This window comes from Mesocricetus auratus, unplaced genomic scaffold (assembly GCF_017639785.1).
Source record: "Mesocricetus auratus isolate SY011 unplaced genomic scaffold, BCM_Maur_2.0 Super-Scaffold_100007, whole genome shotgun sequence".
NCBI classification, from domain to species: domain Eukaryota; kingdom Metazoa; phylum Chordata; class Mammalia; order Rodentia; family Cricetidae; genus Mesocricetus; species Mesocricetus auratus.
In genome coordinates this window covers 64800507-64816887 of record NW_024429191.1, presented here as the reverse complement: position 1 = coordinate 64816887, position 16381 = coordinate 64800507, and positions in this window count along the sequence as shown.

Genomic DNA, 16381 nt, shown 5'->3' with positions numbered 1-16381 from the left:
ACTGCTGAGCACACACACACCCCACTGCTGAGCACACACACCCCACTGCTGAGCACACACACCCCACACTGCTGAGCACACACACACACCCCACTGCTGAGCACACACACACCCCACTGCTGAGCACACACACACCCCACTGCTGAGCTGCATCCCTATTTTCACACAATGTCTTGGAGCCTGTGTCATCTTGGACAGGCTTTTGTAGTAAGTGAAAAAGAATATTTGACCAATCATTTTTTACTTTATTTTGAGGGGTATCATGTTTTGGGGAGATTATGTGTTCTGTGTGCAGCTATGTGTGTCTTTCCAGTGCTGGGGGTTGGACCCTGGGCCTTGACTTGCTACATATTTTTGTGTGGGTTACACATGTCAGAGTGAGTCAGTTGTGTCTTCCTACCATGTGAGTCTCAGGAGGCAACCTTGGCTCTTCAGTCTTGGTGCCAGGCACCTCTGCCACAGAGCCCCTCACCAGATGCAGAAAGCCTTTTCAGAAGTTCAGATTAGGCCAGGCATGGTGACACACCGTTGATCCCAGCACATGGGAGGCAGAAGCAAGAAGATCTCTGTGAGTTTGAGGTCAGCCTGGCTTACATAGGCCTAGGACAGTCAAGACTACATGATCCTGCATCAAAATAAAAATAAACAAAAGTAATAAACAGACTTGGTGACTCATCCCTGTGATCTCAGCACCAGGAAATCTGAGACATTGAAGTCTTGAAATTGATGCTAGTGAGACTGTATCTCAAGAGAGTGGGAAAGCCAGGCAGAGGCAGGCAGATTCCTGTGAGCTCAGGACCTGTGAGTTCCAAGACAGCCAGGGCTACACAGTGAAATCCTGTCTCAAAAAGGGGTGAGGGGTTTAAAGAACAATAATTTACTACAAGGTAGAAAAAAGGAATAGGGCCAGCATGATGGCTGAGTGGATAAAGATGTTTGCTGCTAAATCTTTTTTTTTCTTTCTTTCTTTTTTTTTTTTTTTTTTTTTTTGGTTTTTCGAGACAGGGTTTCTCTGTGGCTTTGGAGGCTGTCCTGGAACTCGCCCTGTAGACCAGGCTGGCCTCGAACTCACAGAGATCCGCCTGCCTCTGCCTCCCAAGTGCTGCTAAATCTTACCATCTGAGTTCAATCCCTGGGACCCATCTGGTAGAAGAGCCAGTGCCTACAAATTGTCCTTGGACCTCCACGTACACGCTGTAATCCACACGTGCGCTCATTAAGTAAATGTAAAAAAAAAAGTTTGAAAAGGGGAAACAACAGCTTTCAGAACCTTAGAATAAACTGAATCCAGATTATCTAGTATGGGTTACTAGGTGAGTGTGTTTAAAACCACTTTTCCAAAAAAGATTTGAGCCAGGTGGTGGTGGCGCACGCCCTTAGTCCCAACACTCCAGAGGCAAAGGCAGGCAGAACTCTATGAGTTCAAGACCATCCTGGTCTACGGGAACTAGTTCCAAGACAGCCTCCAAAGCCACAGAGAAACCCTGTCTTAAAAAAAAAAAAAAGGTTTGGTAGCATGCCAGATCTTTTTGTTTTGTTTCAAGACAGGGCTCCTCTGTGAACCCCTGACTATCCTGTAACTCTGTAGATCAGGCTGGCCTCCTAAAAGCTGGGATTAAAGGCATGCACCACTACACCCGGCCTGATCTTTTTTAATAGACACAAAAGGCCATTTATGTTCTTCATAAATAACTTGGTTTTATATACATGTGCTGGTGGTAGTGTGGCATAGTAGGAGACAGATCTGACTCAGCCTGTGGAGTGTTCAAATTATAGACAGACAGGTAGCACAGTACCAGGCTTGACTTATTACCTTTTTTTTAATAATTTATTTATTTTTATTTTTTATACATTGGTGTTTTGCCTACATAAATGTCTGTATGAGGGCGTCAGATCCCTTGAAACAGAAGTAAGAGACAGTTGTGAGCTGCCATGTGGGTACTGAGAATCGAACCCAAGTCCTCTGGAAGAGCAGTTAGTGCTCTTAACTGCTGAGCCACCTCTCCAGTCCCCGACTTGTTACCTTTAATGTACAACTAAGATTAATCTAGTAAGAACTTAGGGACACTTTTTAAAGCCAGTATCCTCTCTCATACTAGCCAACCTCCTCTGGCATTCTGCTGTTTTATGGCAAATGTCCCCACCTTTATTCTGCACAACACAAAAGAGGATATAGTCTACCTTATAGTCATCGAGCACTTTTAGAGGTCATCTGTGCTTGGTTAACAGGGGCTTGGGTTTCAGTCCCTTCCCTGCAGGGCCAAGAGTTCACCTGAGGTAATATGTTTGCCTTGGAGGTGAGGCTTTGAATTGCAATAAATAACCTACCAACGTGCATTTGCATATTTAACCTGTTCTGGGAAGAGATCTTACAGAAACCTCTGATAGAGAGAGAGCTGCTTACTCAGACCTTTAGGATTGCTTGGCGCTGTGGCGGGCAGGTGCTGACTGTTGTTGCTCTTTGACCCTCTGGAGCCTCACAGGTTTCTGTGTTAAGACTAAATTAAAAGGGAGGTTGTTGTAGATGGCCCTTGCTCTCCGCCAGGATCTGAACTTAAATTCTCCCATCAGGAGACTGACCCAAGTCCAGTGAGAGTGAGTCAGTTGCAAGTGGCTGGCTGAATCTGGGAATGGACAGATATGCAACTTTTGGATGTGTGTTATCCAGATTCACCAGCTAGTAACTGTTGAAACCATTGGGCATCACGACCTCTCAAAGTAGTGTTTTTCACTTGCACGGAGTTGACTCCTTGAGTCTGTAGCAGTTGCTCTAACTTTGCCTTGAGCCGGGTTAGGACACAGGAGTCTTTAGAATACACTTCTGTCCTGATCTCAATTGCTTTGGGAAGGAAGAGAATTTTACAGTGCAGGGCTTATGGGGAAATTCCCTTCTCCATCTGAGGCCAGGTGTCCAACCTATTTGTTAACCATTTCCAAATGACTCAAAGGACAGACAGGAAGTGCTTGGACATGTTCCAGCACCATTTCTACAAACCAGCCCTTATTTACATTGGACAACACATTCCAGATTTCTGAAGGGCTCTAGGCTCCTGGGACCCCTGAACCACCTATGCCAACTGACAGTTGAGATCTTCAGGCATTCCTGGCCTTCTTGGATGATCTTCTACCTAAAGCCTTCTTTATTCTGGAGGAGTCTATAACCGTTCTTCCCATCCCCACTATCCTAAATGTGGCATTTCCCTGTTGCTGTCTGTCCCTTTCACAGGAGAGAAAACAAGCAGTCCTTTCCTTGGGGCGTCTTTGGGCTACCCAGCTGAACAGCATTGCTTAATTGTGTTCTAGGCTACTTCAGATCAAAAAGGAAAAGTACCTTGGGGTAGTGAGGTCAGTTATACATTTGAGAAAAGGGGTGACTGTGCCTTTCCCTGGAGGTTAGATTGTTGTTGCTGTCCTCCAGCTCCTCACCATGTGTGGAGACCACAGCATAATTACTCCTCGTGCTTGGCCATATTCCCAAGGAATGTTGTTCTGCTCAACCCAATCAGTTTTTTGTTGCTGTTGCTTCCAAACAGGGTTTCTTTGTGTACCCTTGGCTGTCCTAGAACTCACACTGTAGACCAGGCTGGCCTTGAACTCAGAAATCCACCTGGCTCTGCCTCCCGAGTGCTGGGACTAAAGGTGTGCTCTACCACTGCCCGGCCCAATCACTTTTCAAGAAGGCCAAAAGTAAAGTGAGAAAGCCTCTAGCTGCAGCCCCTTTCCACCCAGCTGGAGAGCAGGTCCAGGACCTGCAGCAGAGTCACCCACACTGTGTGGCCATGCTCCCAATGCTTGCCCATTGCGCAGGCCCCTTCCCCCTCCCAGGCCACTGGGTGCTTTACATTCAGCAGTGCTAACAGCTCCCAGGGACCTCTCTGATATGCCCTGAACCGGGAAGCACAGTGAGCTGCTGTAACTGATGATTGCTTTGCTTCCTAGTGGACCCTGTTCTCAGTGTCATTGTACTTATTTGTTTAATCCTAACTGCAACCCCAGGAGACCATCAAGAGTGGAAGGTTCAGCGCTATGTGGGCGGTGAGGGCACGGACAAGGAAGTAGATGTGTAGGCCTTGGCCCTGTAGCTCTTACGCACTCTGTTATGTAGAAATCAGTGCAAAAGTTCAAGTTGTGTCTTGTGATCGCTGAGCTGGTGGAGAAAGGGAGACAGCGGAAAGCCAAGGCCACCGCCTCACAAGTCAGGCAGCTTTTCCACCTCCCCAGCCATCTGTGAAGTCAGGTTCCCAGGGTGCTCTCAGTGGTAACAATGATTACTAGATGATTCATATCTGTATAGTTCTTTTTCCTTTCAACTTCGGGACAAGGCCTCACTTTGTAGCCTCTGCCTCTGAGTCCTGGGATTAAAGCTGTACACCCCTCTTCATGTTCAGAGTGTTTTCACATCTTGAGTTGTAGTTGTTTTAATCTTCCTAACAGCCATAGCATGGCATTAACCACACTTTAAGGGATGGTGGGGGAGGCAGAATATGATCTCAGCACTTGGAAAGCAGAGGTAAGGGATCTCAAGTTTGAGGCCAAGCTGGGCTATATGGTGAGTCCTTGTTGAAACAATTTTTTTAAGATAAATAATTTTAAAAAGGAAGAAAATTACTGATTGAGAATGAAGAGATGTTTTCCCGAGTCTGGCTTAGAACTGAAAAAACAGCTATGGGGAAAGAGAAGGCATACTAATGGGAGAAAACTCAGCAAGAGATACCAAGAGTAGGAGAAGCCAGGTGGCACAGCCTGTACTCCCAGCACTTGGGAGGCAAAGGCAGGAGGACCAGGAGTTGAAGGCCAACCTAGGCTGGATGAGCCCCCGACTTGAGAGAAACAAGAACAGAACGGGCTGGGGTGGGCGTGTGGAAGAGGCAAGATCAGCGGATGTGCCAGCTGGGGTCGGTCTACTCAAGTCCTCCATTCCTTACTGTAGTCTGCTTTCTTGAAGGTGCTTTGGACCCGTGACACAGTTCAGAGTAGCATGCACAAAGCCATAGATCCAATTTCTAGCGCCACCAACCCAAAAAGAGTGCTTAATTTACAAGTCATTTGTCCTTTTTCCTGCGTTTGGCCTATCACCCCTAGGACACCCTCTCTAAAGATCCATTGTGAGCCTAGCCAACAGCATGTGTTGAATGCTGCGGTCCAGTTAGGAGCTCCCCTCCAAATAGAGGTCAGGGTATGGGGCAGGGCTGGAGTAAAAGAGGTGCCAGAGGCGAGGAAGGCTGGGGAGGTGGCTCAGTGGGTACAGTGCTTGCCACACAAGCGTGAGGCACCCACATCTGCACCCCAGCACTGTGGGAGCAGAAACCAGAAGGTCCCCAGAGTGCCCATTAACCAAGAGTCCATGAGAGACCTTGCCTCAAAAAGTGTCAGTGACAGGGGACATCTGACATCAATCTGTGTTCTCCACATGCACACACCACACAACGGATGGAAAGAGAGGAACATGGCCACCCTCTAGGAAAGAGGTCTAAAAGGAGCGGGTGTAAGGAAGATCCCACTCTGGCTTCTGCTGGCACACACACTGGAAGTCACAGGACCTTGAGCCAACACCCTCTGAGGTTTCCCATAAGTGATGGGGGCTTCACTTGTGTAGCATTTGCTGAAAAGATGCCACTGTGACTACAGCTTTGAGTCACAGGAAATTAAAACTTCCCCTCTCCTCCTGTGTCCCTGGCTCCTCCCTGTGAGGCTGGAGGCAGTGATTCCTGGATAGATGGTCTTTCTATATAAGGAGAAAAGTAGCTACCAGGTGTTGCTGTCTTCCTCTGGATGACAGCCACAGCCAGGAGCCCAGATGTGTTTCCAAGGCAGAGTGAGGGCTTTTCCCAGCCACCTCTGCCAAACCCAAAGGCAGCATGGTGACCGGTGCATCTTCTGGAGTGTGTGGTGAAGGCAGTTTTCCACTTTGGTGCTTCTGCTTTGGTGCTGAGGTTGTTTACATGTTTTGGTAAATGAGTTGCTGCTTATTGAAGTCAGCTGAATACTCATTGAAAAAAAAGTGGCATTCGACCACAGTGACACCACTCTGCAGGAGCATCAGGGTTCTTCAGCAAGAGAGGTTTAGCTTGTGTATACTCCTGTGGTGGAGAATGGGCGAGAGCAAATTCCACTAGCAGGTTCCTTCATCGTTTTCAAAGACCAGGAGGATTGGGGTGTCGCTGTTCTAGGGTTCTCATGGAATCGGGCATAACTAGCTGCTGATCCTGGGAAGATACGGACAAGTATTTGTGAAGAGGGATGGGGATGCTGCATGGTCCTTTCAGAACATAGCCGTCAATTCTCCGATGTGTTCTCCATTTGCTTGAAAAGTAAAGGAATCCAAAGATGGAGGCACAGTTTCCCCCCCCCCCCCCCCCTTTGTGGGACTTTGAGGCAGGCTTTCTCTGTGGCTTTGGAGCCTATCCAGCCTATCCTGGAACTCACTCTGTAGACCAGGCTGGCCTCGAACTCACAGAGATCCCCCTGCCTCTGCCTCCCGAGTGCTGGGATTAAAGTACCTGCTGCTTTTCCAGAGGATCCAGTGCCCTCTTCCGACCTCTGGACACTGGGCATGACCATGGTACACGTACACGTACACACAAACGAAACACTTGTAAAAAGACTCCGTGGAGGGCTGGGGATGCAGCATAGGTGATAGAGAGCTTGCCTGGAATGCATGACGCCCTGGGCCTCTTGTCCTGCCCTGCCTGAACAGGGCATGGTGGTGCCAGCCAGGAATCCCAGGACTGAGGAGGTGATCACAAACTTAAGGCCACATCTTGGGAGGTGGCTCAGCATTAACACCTCTGCCCTCCAGAGGACCCGTGTTTGTTTGGCTGCATCTGTGTTGGTAGCTCCAGTTCCAGGGGATCCCATGCCCTCTTCTGGTCTCCACAGGCTCCTGAGTACCCATGGCATACCCCTACATCCAGTACCTATGTACAGTAAGCTCATGGCATCCTCAGCTACACAGCAAATCGAAGATGAACCCTCGTCCCTGCAGAAGGATGTAAAAAGTTCTTTCAGTGTCTCCAAAAACCAAAAAAAAAAAAAGTTCTTTCAGATAGACGTTTTCCTAATTAACTCTTCCCACCCTTTGTTACAGTTTCTGACTCACGAGACCTCAGTCTCTATTCTTCAAACTGTTTCCATGTGGGTGTTAACACCCTTTAATAAATTATTTGCCTTAGCCACAGTGTTGGGTGCCTGATGTCTCAGCTACTTGGGAGGCTGAGACAGAAAGAAACAGGTCTTGAGGCAGAAGTTCAGAACAATGGGAGAAAACAAGAATGATGGCGCACACCTTCAACTCCAGCAATAGAGGCAGAAGCAGGTGGATCTTTGTGAGTTTGAGACCAGCCAGGTTTCCATAGCAAGTTCTAGAGCTACACAGTTAAGACTCTGTCTCCAAAACAAACAAGCAGGGAGTGGGGAGAGGCAAGAGTCAGGAATATAGCTCAATTGTTATTAGTGTTTGCCTAGCAAGCAGGAAGCCTTGGGCTCCCTAACATCACAGACTAGACAAGGCAGCGCACACCTGTGATCCCGGCTGGTTAAATACTTTATGTGTAGGTGTTTTATCCTCATGTGTCTGTGCACCATGTGTGTACCTGATGCCCAAGGAGGCCAGAAGGCATAAGATTCCTTGGATCTGGGACTACAGAAGGTCGTAAGCCAACATGTGGGTTCTGGAACTCCAATTCCAGTCCACTGGAAGAGCAGCCGGGACACTTAATTGCTGAGCCAAAGACTCTGTTAAAAAAACACAGAGGGGAGGGAGGATAGCTAAGTAGGAAAAGGTGCTTGTTGCAGAAGGCTAGAAGGCTGACGACCTGGGTTCAGTTCCCCACATGGTGGAAAGGAAGAACCAACTCCCACAAAATGTCCTCTGACCTCCACACACAAACAGCCCTCTGTGTAGCCCTGGTTGTCCCGGAACTCACTCTGTAGAGCAAGCTGACCTCAAACTCAGAGAACCGCACGCCTCTGCCTCCTGAGTGCTGGGATTAAAGGTGTGTGCTATCACTTCTGGCTGAATTCCTTATGGTTTTTAAACCTGACTTCAGTTGCATTTGTGCATGTGTGTATGTATGTATACATAAATGCATGTATAAAATGGCCCCAGAGACATTATAAATTTTTGTTTTAACTTTTTAAAATACATATGCGTCTTTTGCTTGCACAATGTCTGAGCCCACAGAGGAAGTTTCAGATGCCCTGGGACTGGAGTTACAGATGGGAATGCGCTGCTAAGAATGGAAACAGGATCCTTTGGAAGAAGAGCCAGTGCTCTTAACCGCTGAACTATCTCTCAAGCTTGACACTTTGTTTTTAATTATATGTATTACTTATTATTTGTGGAAGCCAAAGGACAATTTACAGGGCTTATTTCTCTCCTTCTGCCCTGTGGGTTGGGAATTGAACTCAGGGGTCCTGAGGCTTGGTGGCAATGACTTTACCTGCTGAATTACATTGATGGTCTGTTTTGTTTTTTATCTCGTGTATCCCAGCCTGGCCTGGAATTCTCTATGCAGCCAAGGATGACCTTGAACTTCTGATCCTCCTGCCTCTACTTCCAGAGCGCTGGCATTGCAGGCATACTGTGCCCACTTCATGTAGTGCTGGGTGTTGAACTAGAACTTCAAGCATGGAAGGCAGGTTCTCTGCTGTCTTAGTCACTTTCCCAGCCCTGGGATTTGGTTTGGTTTTGTTGTTTGGCAAAGGACTTCGTGTACCCCAGGTTGGACTTGAACTTGCTATGCAGCTTAAGATAGTCTTGAATTTCTGTTCCTCCTGCCTTCATTTCCCAAGTGCTGGGATTACAGACATGCACCACCAACCCAGAGTGATTTTTAATTCTGTGTGAGGCTGGAGAGAGCTCAGCAGTTGGGAGCACTTGCTGCACAATCCTGAGACTTCCCTGTGTCTCTGTTATTTGACAGCTGTGTATTTCTTCTGGAGTTAGAGGCCTAAATTCTCTGTCTGGTAAGCATGTGAGCCAGGCATATTCTTGACAGTACAGAATGTACCAAGTGGTGAGTGTCTTCCTGGCAGGGCCCAGGTTAGACTCATTTCTGTACCATCCTCTCAGCCATCCTTCCTCGCAGGTGTTCGGTGGACGTTTGTTGAATTCAGCTCACATCCTGCTCCTGCATACTGATCTTGTAAGTTCAGCCTAAGCAAGAGACCTTTTTCCAAAAGGAAACTCCCATCTTTAGCCTTATGTCTTTCTTTTCTTTCTCTTTCTTTGCTTTTTTCTTTTTCTTTACTTTTCTTTCTTTTTTTTTTTTTTTGAAACAAAGTTTCTCTGTGCAGTCCTGCCTGTCCTGAAGCTCACTCTGTAGACCAGGCTGGCCTTGAACTCACAGAGGTTTACCTCTGCCTCCTGAATGCTGGCATTAAAGGCGTGCACCTGGTTTGTGTTTCTTACTATCTTGTTCCCATGCCCTCTCACCTAATAAGTATAAGGAAGTTTCGTTCACACTTTTACGATTCCCTGAACTTTGCTCTTGAACTATCTAGAACAACTCAGTCCCGCATCTCTCTCTCTCTCTCTCTCTCTCTCTCTCTCTTTTTTTTTTTTTTTTTTTTTTTTTTTGGTTTTTACGAGACAGGGTTTCTCTGTATTGTTTTGGAGGCTGTTGGTCCAGCCCGGCCTCGAACTCACAGAGATCCGCCTGCCTCTGCCTCCCGAGTGCTGCCGCATATCTCATTTAAAATCTAATTTGAAAGCATTTGTCTAACTTCAAATTTTAAGGAGAAAACGGTAAAGTTAATATTGCTAGCCTAATAAACATAAAATTACAATAATTAAAATATTGATATTTTGGACTACAGAGTACCTCAATGATTAAGAGCACTGGCTGCTCTTCCAGAGGACCTTGATTCAATTCCCAACATCCACATGTCTGCTCACAACTGTCTGTAATTCTAGTTCTGAGGAATCCTAAACCCTCACACAGACATACAAACTGGAAAACCACCAATGCACATAAAAAAATAAATCATTAAAAAAGGGTTAAAATGTTAATATTTCATATTCTTTCATTCATGTAGTCTTTTTTTTTTCTTGTAGCATTGGAGGCAAACCCTGGTCTTTGCACACACTAGCCAAGAGCTTGATCACTGAGCTACATTCCCATTACCATATTGTCTCAGAAGTCTGATGTGTAATTCTACATTCATAGCACCAACCACATGTGGTCACTGTACATATTTTTGGACAACATGGGTACAGTATCTTTGAACTGTTGTGACAATACTTAAATTCAAGTAGAACAAGAAAGCCAGAGAAACGTCTGTTACAGTGACTTCACTGGCAAAACAAGAACTATGACAAAGCAGCATTACTTGCTAAGTGATGCAGTCACTTAAATCTTTTAAATACATATATTTTTATGGTTTGTCGAGACAGGGTTTCTCTGTAGCTTTGGAGTCCTAGCTCTTGTAGACTAGGCTGGTCTTGAACTCACAGAGATCTGCTTGCTTCTGCCTCCCGAGTGCTGGGATTAAAGGTGTGCGCCACCAACACCCGGCGAATCTTTTAAATATTTTAAAATAATTTCTTGGTTTTTGTTTTGTAGACAAGGTCTTAACATAGAACCCAGGCTTCTTCTTTTTTTTTTTTTGGCAAAAGAACAATTTTATTAATAAAATGAAAATGACACATTCCAAGTAGTCAAATTCTTTGTCCTTGCAGACCTCGATTCCTTCCACACTGGTTACTTCACTCTTGCCTCAGACCTCATTCCAGCATGGCCTGGAGTGAAGACATGCTTAATTCCCTGCAAGATAGACCTAGGAGGGTTCCTTGGCTTCCTTGGTGCTCTCTAGGCCAGACACCAGATCACTGAACCAACAAGCATTCCATTGTTAGTAGGACCTCTGAATGTTGTAGATTGGTGGAATGCAGCAATGAACTCCTCCTTTAGACAAGCCATCAGGACAACCTGGATTCAATTCATCCTGGAAGAGTTTGAATTCCTCAGAATGTTACAGGATGCTGGACTACCAGCTTGATCTATCCTGGATCCAAACTGTGAACTCCTTTGAGATTAACCATATAGCAAAGAGAGCACACTGCCATCCTTCCGTATGCAGCCACGTGCCGCAAACATGCAAAGGTGGAGTTAGCATTTGGTTACTTATATCCCAGGCTTCCTCTTAATTCCCTGTATTCCTGCCCCTGCTTTCCCAACGGCCTCAATGCTCAGGCTCTTTCTTCTTAAACTATTCTTATAGCCAAGTCATAGGTTTTGCCATTAGGTAAAGACAGTAACAGAAAGGCCAGGCACACTTGTGATCCCAGCACTTGGGAAGCAGAGACAAGTGGATCTCAGTGATTTTTGAGGCTAGCCTGAGTTATTTAGTAAGGCACTGTCTTAAAGACAAACAAAAACCAATTACTTTTGAAATGCCTATAAGCTGCATGTTGGGGGTACGTCCCCTCCCTCTCTTTTTTTGTTTCCATAGCTTGAATTCCTATTTTCTCCTACCCTGAACAGACAGTTTCCCAGAAACTGGAAACATTTGCATAGTTTGTCTTAGTTCCCTGTGTGTGCATTCCTGCTTGTGGAAGTGGAGTTCAGTCTGCTACTCAGGTTGACCTCACATCTTCCAAGACATTTCAGGGTGTAGTAGCAGGAATTTACTAAATAAGAAATATAGGGATTGGGGATTCAGCTCAGTGATGGAGCACTTGTCTAGTAAGTGCAAGGCCCTGGGTTTGGTCCTCAACTCTGGGGAAAAAAATACAGACATTCCTAAACTCCCCCTTACAAAAAATATTTTTGATTGATGAGGGATGAGACAGTGTCTGTTAAGTTAGTTACTCACCAAGAATGACAAGGCGACTGATAAAACCATATTTGGTAAGAAGATGGCAGAAGAAGAAAGGGTAGCCTGCCAAAAGTAGGCTCATGGGGACGGAACAGTGGAGAGAGACATATGGAGCATGTTTTAAAACAAAATGTTGGATGAGCATTCGAGTGTGATAAACATGGTGGTCAGGAGAGGAATCGCTGGTATGCATGCTGCAAAGTTGTCCCAAGCCAGAAGAGACATTGCAACATTCGAAGCCCAGGCCAACACTCCCCATTTGCTGTTCTTTTGGAACTACATTCTTTCCCATTAAAAAAAAAGTTGAATATATACAGTCAAAAGCAATAATTAGGAAGCCAGAATCATAGCTTCATACAGCAAAGGAAACCCTGCATTGTGAGCTCTTCCATACCCCTCCGTACTGATCCAGCATCCATATCACGTCCTCAGATGCCTACCGAGCACCGAAGACATCACTGAATGAATGAATGATTGGCTGAGCAAGCCGGGCGTTCTTAGTGATGGCTCCAAGTGATGCAATAAAGAGAAAACTTTACATGGAACGGCCACTGCTTGGGGCGGATGCGAGTCCAGAGCCGGGAGGGAAGCGGAGTGGGAAAAGAGGGATGGGTTCTGTAGTTTACAGTAAAAGGTTCTGAGGAGGGGAGACACAGGGGTGCAAAGGCCTGAAAGGGAGCTGGTCTGTGCCCACTCCACACCCACTGCCCATAGGGTGCCCCCTCCCACTCGGGGTTAACAGCGTTTCCGTGTAGTCCACGCTAGCCCTCCTAACCTGAGCGTCCTGAAAGGCTCGGGGTTACAGGTATGGGCCACCATGCCTGACTTCAAGATTTCATTTCAGAAGTTGTCTCATTCCACCCGGGAGCTCCTGCCTGCCTTTTTTCTCGCTGGTTGGTGCATTTCTGGTGCCACCCTAGATTCCAAAGCTTTGACTTCAGCTTCCTCGTGAATCGTGTTTGTTTGGTTCTGTTTGGTTGAGGCAGGGCATCTCAACATATTGCCAGGGTTGACCTCAGTCCTGGGCTCGATTGATCCTCCTGCCTCAGCCTCCCTCGCAGCAGTGGCTATAAGCAGATGCCGTCACACCTCGCCTCTAATGTTAATTTTTGTTAAAATTGCAACTCTAACTTTATTTTTTTAAAAAGTCATTACAAATTCTTTTGAAAACAGTTTTCCATGTAAATGTTTAAAACAAGCTTCATTTGATATCTACATATGTCAAATAACGGAGTACTTGAAAAAAATGTTCAATACATGGTCCTTATAAGAATTCCCTTCTAGGGGCTGGAGAGGTGACTCAGAGGTTAAGAGCACTGACTGCTCTTCCAGAGGTCCTGAGTTCAATTCCCAGTAACCACATGGTTACTCACAACCATCTGTAATGAGATCTGGTGCCCTTTTCTGACCTGCAGGGATACATGCAGACAGAACACTGTGTACATAGTAAATAAATTTTAAAATAAGAATTCCTTTCTAATATGTGCCCGCTTTTGATTACATGGGTTTCAAATAAAATACCTTTGCCCTCATCAATTCCTGTCTCAAATATCAAGTGATTCAGCTTCTGACTTCTCTCATGCATTCCCTCCAGCAAGATCCCTGAGTCAGCCCCCACCCCTACCCCCAGCTCATACAACCACAGGCCTTCATTAACACTGGTTTCCTCTGGGAAGTGAAGTCGCTGGATGTGTCCAAAGCTGAAGAATTCTGCCTTGTGAGAAGTATGGTCTAACTATTTCTCTAGTATATTTGAGTTAACGAAATGCAGCCAGTGGGGTGTTCCTTCTAGCAGCAAGGCAGACCACTTTCTGCATTCCTTGGAAATAAGATACAGTCCAGTGTTTTACACCATAGCAACAGTAGATAAGAAAAACAGCAAAAGGTAATTAGTTCCATATGGAAAGGAAAGCAAGAAACCAGCAAAGCTGAGAACTGTTGTTTTTCCATGCAAAGTAAGTCACTGCTGGTAGATTGGGCAGAAATAGCCAATGCTACTTTTTGCATCCATTTACACTGTGTGTGATATATTTCATTGAAACACAATGTTTTCTTCAAACATAGTCACAAATGTTTTGCGTGTGTGATTCTTCAGAGTGAAATTGATATCCCCCTGTATTAGTTTTATCTAGTGCTGTATTGCCTTTGTGATAATTTTCTCAAATTAACAAAACATATGGGTGAGCAATATTTTTACTGCAGGGCTGACAAAAATGGCTGACCTGGTAAAGGTACCTGCCACCAGGCCTTATGACTTAGGGTGATCCTCTGGACTCAGAACTGACTGAATAAAAAGTCAGTGTCTGCTCTGATGTTCTATAGTCCACAACCCAATCTGACCCCATTCATTCATTCCCAGAGAGTTGAAGAAAAGCAGACCATCAGCACATGTATCTATTTAAAAAAAAAAAAAAGCTATGGTGCCAGGTCTTTAATTCTTAACACTCGGGAGGCAGAAGCAGTTGGATCTCTGTGAGTTCAAGGCCAGCCAGGGCTGCACAGTGAGCACCTGTCTCAGAATAAATATTGAATATGTGTGGGTGCATGCACATCCTGGCCATAGGCTCTCTTCTTCTGACATGTAATCCAGGGATGGATCCCAGTTGTCAGGCTTGGCAGAAGTGCCTTCACCTCTCCAAGCCCTGGCTTTGGTCTGGAGACAAGGCCTTGCTGTGTGTATAGCCCTGTCTGGCCTGGAATTTGGTATGTGCTCAAGCTGCCGCTAACTCCTGAGCCTCTTGCCTCCATCTCCCAAGTGTTGGGACTACAGCTTTTTTTGCCCAGGCTTATCTTGAACTCCTGACTGAACAGGTCCTCCTCCCCAGTCGTTTGAGTGCTGGAAATGCAGAGCATACAGCTGCACTTGACCCAAGGTTAATTTTGAAACGGCTGTGTAAAGTAGTTTACTGTATTCAGAAGCGATGATCACACTGTAGCATTTGACAACATCTCCCTCTTGTGGTTCAAAGCAACCATTTACACAGAATTGTATTTCTCAGACCTAAGCATGGTGGTTGATGCTTAACACTTGGGAAGTTGAAGCTGAGGCTGGAGAAGCATAGCAAGTTCCAGGCCATCCTGGGCTACAGAGACCCTGCCTCAAAAACAAACAGACAAACAAACAAAACCCATGCTGGGGCTGGAGAGACGGCTGGTGGGTCAAGAGTGCTAGTTACTGCATTTGCAGAAAACATGGGTTCAGTTCCAGAACTAATAGCTATATCTCCAGCTCCACAGGATATAACGTCTCCTTCTGGCCTCCATGGGTGCCTTCATCCATGTGCACAGCCATATGCACACATGAATACACACACACAAAACATTTTCTTCCCTTGGATTTTTATTTTTGTTTTGTTTTGCTTGAGACAGGGTTTCTCTGTGTGATAGTCCTAGCTGCATTGGAACTCGCTCTGTAGACCAGACTGGCCTCGTACTCATAAAGATTCCCCTGCCTCTGCCTCCTGAGTGCTGGGATTAAAGGTGTGTGCTACCATGGCAGACACTTCCCTTAGATTCTTACAGTTATGTGACTGTCGAGTGTTTGTGGAGTTCTTTTAAAGTAAACTCCAAGGTGCACACAGCTTCCTCTGGAGGCTGAAGCAGAAAGTTCTCTTGAGCCCAACAGTACGAGATCCTGTCCTACTGAAATGATGTTCTCTATAGAAACATGGGTTTTTCCCCCTTAAAAATGAATTATCAAATACATGTCTGTAGCAGTCTTTCTTTTGGGCCACCAGCCAGCTCCCGAATCATGACACAGAGACTTATTATTGGTTACGAATGCTCAGCCTTACCTTACGCTTGTCCCACTAGCTCTTATAACTTAAACTTCTTTTCATCTATGTTTATCTCAGGACTTTTTACCTTTCTTTCATTCTGTATGTCTTACTTTTCTGTTTTCTCCCTATTGGACTGGCTGGCAGCTGCCTGGATGACTGGTCCCAGGGGCCATCTCCCTCATCCTCTCCTCTCTCTCTTCTTTTTTCTAGGTTCTTCCTCTTACTTATTCTCTTTGCCTACCTGTTGACTGGACAACTTTTTTGTTTTGTTTTGTTTTTTGAGACAGGGTTTCTCTGTGGCTTTGGAGTCTGTCCTGAAATTAGCTCTTGTAGACCAGGCTGGTCTCGAACGCACAGAGATCCACCTGCCTCTGCCTCTTCAGTGTTGGGATTAAAGGCATGCGCCATCATGTGGCATGGACAACATTTTTTATTAGACCTAATCAGGCTCTTTAGGCAGGCAAGGTAAAACAGCAACACATCTTTACATAATTAAACAAATGCAGCATAAACAAATGTAATACCTTTACATAGTTAAAGTAATATTCCACAACATGTTTTCCCTGAAAATACAATACACTCCACCTGAAGTGTTTTCTTCATGTCTGTGGATAGAGTACACAAACTGGAATTAGCATTCTATTTTTTTCCGATTATGTATTTTATTTATCACTGAAGAAAACACAGCAAGTTTTGTGTTGGCTTCAATAAGACCAAATGGTTACTCTACTACAGCTACTACACTCCAAACTGAAGTCAACACAATCATCACTATAAATTAT